This window comes from Hordeum vulgare, chromosome 1H, assembly GCF_904849725.1.
Source record: "Hordeum vulgare subsp. vulgare chromosome 1H, MorexV3_pseudomolecules_assembly, whole genome shotgun sequence".
Classification (NCBI taxonomy): Eukaryota; Viridiplantae; Streptophyta; class Magnoliopsida; order Poales; family Poaceae; genus Hordeum; species Hordeum vulgare.
The window spans coordinates 61,443,807-61,451,549 of record NC_058518.1 but is presented as its reverse complement, the minus strand read 5'-3'; the positions used below and the strand labels follow the sequence as shown (position 1 = coordinate 61,451,549).

General features: G+C 46.1%; 1 non-coding gene across 1 annotated transcript; it reads right to left on the bottom strand.

The window, feature by feature from the left end:
* Positions 1-7,044: 7,044 nt before the first annotated feature.
* Positions 7,045-7,125, bottom strand: TRNAL-AAG. Its single transcript has one exon. It is a non-coding gene; the product is annotated as a tRNA-Leu (tRNA).
* Positions 7,126-7,743: the final 618 nt, after the last annotated feature.

The window sequence follows — 7,743 nt, the reverse complement described above, 5'->3', positions numbered from 1 at the left end:
AAGGATTCATATAATCCCGTATGTCATTCCCTTTGTCCTTCGGTATGTTACTTGCCCGAGATTCGATCGTCGGTATCTGTATACCTATTTCAATCTCGTTACCGGCAAGTCTCTTTACTCGTTCTGTAATACAAGATCACGTGACCTACACTTGAGTCACATTGCTTGCAAGGCTTGTTTGTGATGTTGTCTTACCGAGTGGGCCCCGAGATACCTCTCCGTCACATGGAGTGACAAATCCCAGTATTGATCCATACTAACTCAACGGACACCTTCGGAGATACCTGTGGAGCACCTTTATAGTCACCCAGTTATGTTGTGACGTTTGATACACACAAGGCATTCCTTCGGTGTCAGTGAGTTATATGATCTCATAGTCATAGGAATGAATACTTGTCACGCAGAAAACAATAGCAATAAAATGATACGATCACATGCTATGTTCATAGTTTGGGTCTAGTCCATCACATGATTCTCCTAATGATGTGATCGAGTTATCAAGTGACAACACTTGCGCATGGCCAGAAAACCTTAACCATCCTTGATCAACTAGCTAGCCAACTAGAGGCTTGATAGGGACATTGTTTTGTCTATATATCCACACATGTATCTATGCTTTCATTCAATACAATTATAGCATGGATAATAAACGATTATCTTGAAATAGGAAATATAATAATAACTATTTTATCATTGCCTCTAGGGCATATTTCCAACAGTCTCCCACTTGCACTAGAGTCAATAATCTAGTCCTCACATCGCTATGTGATTTACATTGTAATGAATCTAACACCCATACAGTTCTGGTGTTGATCATGTTTCGTCCGTGGAAGAGGTTTAGCCAGCGGATCTGCTACATTCATATCCGTGTGCACTTTCAAATATTTACGTCCTCTCCTTCGACGTAGTCGCGGATGAGGTTGAAGCGTCGTTTGATGTGTCTGGTCTTCTTGTGAAACCTTGGTTCCTTTGCTAAAGCAATGGCACGAGTGTTGTCACAGAACAGAGTTATTGGATTTAGTGCGCTCGGCACAACTCCAAGATCCGTCATGAACTGCTTCATCCAGACACCCTCCTTAGCTCCCTCCGAGGCAGCCATGTACTCCGCTTCACATGTAGAATCTACTACGACGCTTTGCTTGGAACTACACCAGCTTACCGCACCCCCATTAAGAATAAATACGTATCTGGTTTGAGACTTAGAGTCATCCGGATCAGTGTCAAAGCTTGCATCGACGTAACCCTTTACGACGAGCTCTTCATCACCTCCATAAACGAGAAACATTTCCTTAGTCACTTCAGAATATTCTTGACCACCGTCCAGTGATCCATTCCTGGATTACTTTGAAACCTGCCTGCCATTCTTATGGCCTGGCTAACGTCCGGTCTAGTGCACAGCATTGCATACATGATAGACCCTATGGCTGAATCATAGGGGACGGTACTCATCTTTTCTCTATCTTCCGCAGTTACTGGACACTGAGTCTTACTCAATTTTATACCTTATAATACTGGCAAGAACCCCTTCTTGGACTGTTCCATTTTGAACTTCTTCAAAACTTTATCAAGGTATGTGCTTTGTGAAACTCCTATCAGGCGTCTCGATCTATCCCTATAGATCTTAATGCCTAGAATGTAAGCAACTTCTCCTAGGTCCTTCATAGAGAAACACTTCTTTAAGTAATCTTTTACGCTATCTGAAAACTCCACATTGTTTCCAATCAGCAATATGTCATCCACATATAATATTAGAAACGCCACAGAGCTCCCACTCACATTCTTGTAAATTCAAGATTCTCCAACAACTTGTATAAACCCAAACGCTTTGATCACTTCATCAAAGCGCTTATTCCAACTCCGAGATGCTTGCACCAGTCCATAAATGGATCGCTGGAGCTTGCACACTTTGTTAGCATTCTTTGGATCGACAAAACCTTCGGGTTGCATCATATACAACTCTTCCTTAAGAAAACCGTTAAGGAACGCCGTTTTGACATCCATCTGCCAGATTTCATAATCGAAAAATGCAGCTATTGCTAACATGATTCTGACGGACTTAAGCATCGCTACCGGTGAGAATGTCTCATCATAGTCAACTACTTGAACTTGTGAAAAACCCTTTGCCACAAGTCGAGCTTTATAAATGGTCACATTACCATCCGCGTCCGTCTTCTTCTTAAGATCCATTTGTTATGAATAGCCTTGCGGCCTTCAGGTAATACTTCCAAAGTCCACACTTTGTTTTCATACATAGATCATATCTCGGACTTCATGGCCTCTAGCCATTTGTTGGAATCCGAGCCCACCATTGCTTCTTCATAATTCACAGGTTCATTGTTGTCGAACAACATAATTGATAAGACAGGATTACCGTACCACTCAGGAGCAGTACCTGATCTTGTCAACCTGCGAGGTCCGATAGGAACTTGATCCGAAGTTTCATGATCATCATCATTAACTTCCTCCTCAACCGGCGTCGCTTCGACAGAGGTTTCCCCTGCCCTGCGCCACCATCTAGAGGGATTAGAGGTTCGACAACCTCATCAAGTTCTATCTTCCTCCCACTCAATTCTTTCGAGAGAAATTCCTTCTCAAGAAAAGCTCCGTTCTTAGCAACAAATACTTTGCCCTCGGATTTGAGATAGAAGGGTACCCAACTATCTCCTTTGGGTAACCTATGAAGACACACTTTTCTGCTTTGGGTTCCAGCTTTTCAAACTGAAACTTTTTGACATAAGCATCACATCCCCAAACTTTAATAAACGACAACTTTGGCCTCTTGCCATACCACAGCTCGTATGGTGTCGTCTCAACGGATTTTGATGGTGCCCTATTTAAAGTGAATGCAGCTGTCTCTAATGCATAACCCCAAAACGGTAAGAGACATCATAGATCACACCATTTCTAACGAAGTACGATTACGACGTTCGGATACACCATTACGCTGTGGTGTTCCACGCGGTGTTAACTGTGAAACCATCCACATTGTCTCAATTGAGCACCAAACTCGAAACTCAGATATTCACCCCCACGAGCAGAAGTAAGAACTTGATCTTCTTGTTACGATGATGTTCAACTTCACTCTGAAATTGCTTGAACTTCTCAAACGTTTCATACTTGTGCTTCATCAAGTAGATATAACCATACCTACTCAAATCGTCAGTGAAGGTGAGAAAATAACGATATCTGCCGCGCGCCTCCACACTCATCGGACCGCACACATCAGTATGTATGATCTCCAACAAGTCACTTGCACGCTCCATTGTTCCAGACAATGTTGCGGTTCTCTCTCATCATCCAAGAGGATGACGACTGTAGATGTCGGTCGACAGTGTCTGTTAGTTCAGTTGACGGATTTCATCTAGAAAATAGAGTAAAACGAGGACTCATCATACCTTGTCGAGAAGCGCGCATGTCCACAACATCCAAGTCCATGAGATCTTCTTCATCCCCAGCAGGCGACATCACCGAAGTAGCAGCTCTCGCAAATAAAGTTCACTCGGTCGTCAGGGACATGGAAAGTCATAATGACAAAAGAAAGAAAGATACCAATACTCATTTGGGGCAGGGCATTCTGAGGCTTAGGAGCATCAGGCTTGGGTTGTTTGGCGGCTTTTTCTGCAGAGTCGGTCCTAACAGCTTTGTCGCGCTTCACGTTCCTGTTGCTGGATGCTAAGGTCTTGCTTGGAGCAGCCGCTGGATCATGGTGATGCTTGGACCGTGACTCGGGGTGCGGAGGAGACTGATTTTCTTCCTCACTATCACCCAAATCATCTTCACTCCCCTCGTTGTCTTCAACATAGTCGATGTCAACGCTGCCACCTTTGCTTTCCCCTCCGATGTCAAACTGATCCCCGTTGGGTACGGGAGAATGCATGTTTGTCCACTCCTACAAGAAACAAAAGTAGCAAAATCAGTCGGTCAAAGATCCAGTCACTCGACAAAGACATGAAAGTAATGAGAAAGGATATAACGCACCAGGTTCTGTGGTTTGTTCTCAGTAGAGTAAGTTATGACCCGCTTGGCTCCTAAGGGATTGTCGCAGGCTCCAGTGATGCTCTTTGAGACACTGAGCTACGATTTCTTCTGAAATCTCCTCCGGTGCGATCAAGTGGAATCCCGAGGGCCCGAGTAGTGCCACATGTCGTGATCCCTCACATGAAGATGCTGAATGCACCGAGCAAGGAATGTCTCGAGCAGATCCATCCCCGTCACTCCGCCATGGACCAAGTTAACCACCTCGTTTACTAACATCCCCACCTCAGTCTTCTCATCATCGAACGCGTTTATCGTCCTAGGAGCAGTCGGTCGCTCCAAGGTGAACAGAGGAAGGCCAGTCGACATGTTTGGAAACGCAATGTCATTGCAATAGAACCAAGTCGACTGCCAGTTCCGAACTGACTCAGGAAGGGTCATCTGGGGATACGTACTCCTACTCCTCTTTTGGATCCCCAGACCACCACATAACTGGATGACGTGAGTCCTACTGTCACTCGGGTTTGCTTTCTTCACTGCTTGGGAGTGCACAAAGAAGATGTGTTTGAACAGTCCCCGGTGAGGAGGACATCCCAAAAAACATTCGCATAGCGTGATGAATGCAGAGAGATACGTGATGGAGTTGGGAGGAAGATGATGAAGTTGCACACCAAAATAATACAGAAAGCCACGGATGAAAGGATGAGGGGGGCAGAGAGAAACCTCGCTCAATGTGAGTTAGGAGGAGGACTCGTTCCCCTTCATGGGGCTCCGGCTCGAGCTCTCCTTCTAGCAGCCTCCAAGACTTCTCGGCCACCATCCCATGCTCAACAAGCTCTACAACGTCATCCTTCCGGACACTGGACGGGAGAAAGTCTCCCTGGATCCACCCCGAAAGCAGCGCAGATCGGCCGCCTGGCTTCTTCGATTTCCCACCCTTTTTGGCGCGCTCGAGCTGACTCATCTTGCCCTTCGTCATTGCTGCAGTGGCGAAGACGAAACAAAGCAGCACCTGCGAGATGGAGGTGGAGAGGAAGCGGGGAAGAATCAGAGGGGGGCACTGCCTCAACCCTAACACCGGCCAGATTTATAATCGCCCGAGTGAGTCACTGACTGGTGGATCCCCCAGATCTCTGCCTATCCCTATAACAGAGGAGACGCGATATGTGGCAATAAGGGTAGCGCGATAATCGAGGCGTCGCTGCTCCACTTGCCCTGGTTGTTGCGTCATCATCGTGCATCGCGCGTTACCCGAAATTTTGAATCCCGTGAAATCTGGACCTGACGAAGTGATCGGTCACATCTCAAGATCTCGTCAACCACTCGGATCAACTTCAAGTGCTTAAATTCACTCGGACGTGCTTCACAACAGAATCGATCAAGGTGAATGACGAAGACGTCAGTCGACACAAAGTTCTATCAAGCCCGGAAGTATGTTCAAGATCAGTATGACTCGACAGAATCCGCATCGACCCCTTCCTCACTCGAACCCAAATCCATTCGGGGGCTAATGATGGGGATATGTACCTAGGATAGGGTCACATGCCTGACCTAGACGTCCTACCCAAGGGTACCTCATTAAAGACTTGATGGTCACGAAGAAGATTCCGACTGGATAGCCATGACATCTAAAGTCACTCAGTAAGAAGTCACTCGGAAGATGTTCCCCTCCACTCGACAACCGACTTCCACTCGAAAAGAAACCAGTTGACGCAGAAGATCAGAAGCCACTTCAGGGAGGCCAACAGACAGCGTTCGGCTGCTCATCATGAATAGCATTAATTACATACATACGTTATCGGTAACGTACACCTTTAAACTCTATTGATCGAACCCTTGGATGTTGGGGCCTTGATGAGGGATAGCACACTCTATATAAGCCACCCCTCCCCTCTGGCACAAGGGTTCACACCCCCTGTAACACGTATTCCACACTGCAAGAGCTCCCGAGCACTCAGACGTAGGGCTGTTACCTGTACGAGAGGGGACTGAACTCATACATCTTGCGTACAAGCTTGCTGTAGCTAGGACTCTGCTCTCCCCTTTCGTACCCTACACTTCTACTGTTAGGTTCATTCCCACGACAGGGAGTGTTGCATTCTCAGTTTGCAAACACATGTCGTGGTGCGAGGATGCTGATGAGGTTGAAGCTATTGCGGTGCACATTGGTTTGTTAGAGCGGACACATGTATATAGAGGCCTCTCTGCATTGAGTTTAGCTGCTCCCAAGTTATCTCTCCGCTGGATTCTAATGATCTAAACAGATCTATTTTATTTCAAATTGTTGTTGACATAAAAAAACAAGATGGACAACTTTCAAAAGATCACACTTATGTCGGCTAAATGGGGGTAGCAACAAAATTGCCCATGAGCTTGGGGCGCATGCGATGAAATGCTTGCTAACGTTACCCTCACATGAAAATTACCCCTAAAAGAGCATAGTCAGTCGGATGTCCCCTCTTAATATGGTCGTGTCCACAGTCTTAAAATAAAAGACAAAGATAAAAATATATTAAATTAGCATCTCCTCGTCAAACATCAAGGTCCTCTGCCTAGCATTATACCACTGGAGATGCATATTTACAAATTCATCATGAGATACGCATCTTATGTTTCGGAGGAAGGAAGTAGACAACATTTTGTTTCGTATCCAAATATGTGTCGTCGTTCCACTAAACTAATTTTTTGAACACAATACAATCATATATGCTCACATACACTCACCTTATGAGCAACTTCGAGATACCGAACCGACATAACATATCAAAATTGATGAAGTCACCATAGATATGTTCATACCGGACAGGGATGTCTCCTCACAACAAAGATCGTTAATAGACATAAAATAAATCCTAAAAATATCACCACTAATGTTAAGTATGGCTTAAACCCCGATGAGTTGGTTCCATCACAAAAAGTCCTAGCCATATGAGTTAGTTCGCAAAGTTAAACTTAAAGGCAAGGCATAACCGCAAATTAGATGGCGTCAGAGTGATTACCGAACACGAGTGAAGTCGTGCGGTCTCTGCCCGAGCAAAGAAAGAAAAAGGAAACGTCATAAAAAGAAATTGACCAGAGTGGGATTTGAACCCACGCCCTTTCGGACCAGAGCCTTAATCTGGCGCCTTAGACCAACTCGGCCATCTGATCTTGATGCTTAGAATTAGGTTTAAACTTACATAACAGCAAAGCGATGCCTGCAAGAAAATTGCTGACATGTCTCCCCTCGCCCAACGGCTCTTCCCTATTCCCAGTTCAAAAAAAAAATGTGTTTCTGTAGAATTAAAAAGAACTGCTTTTTTTTCTGAGGGAAAATTAGAAAGAACTGCTCTTCCCTATTTACAGCCCGAGCCGTAATTGTTGTTGCAAAGAGCTTTGCGGCCCAACATAAATTCCTAACGCACTTTACAGCCCAATAAACAAAAATACTTGTGGCTCACCAAATTGGCCCATTGTCCTCCACCCGGGCCGAAATCGACGGCGCCCCCACTGCCCCGCCGTCGAGCGACAGAAACACCGCACCACCGGCAGAGCAGAGGAAGAGAGAGGCGCAGCCGAAGCACCCTGGCCGCCCGTCTCCTTCCTCCCGCCGGCCGCAGCCTCGCCGCCGCGCCGCCAACGCCCTGCCCGACCCGCGCTCGTGATCATGGGACAGGTTTCCCCTCCCCTCCCGATGTTAATTTCGAATTAATTGGCCGCACCCTCACGCCCCGCTACGCGCGTACGAATCCGGCCTACGATGGCACCTCGCATTGCTAATCGCGATCC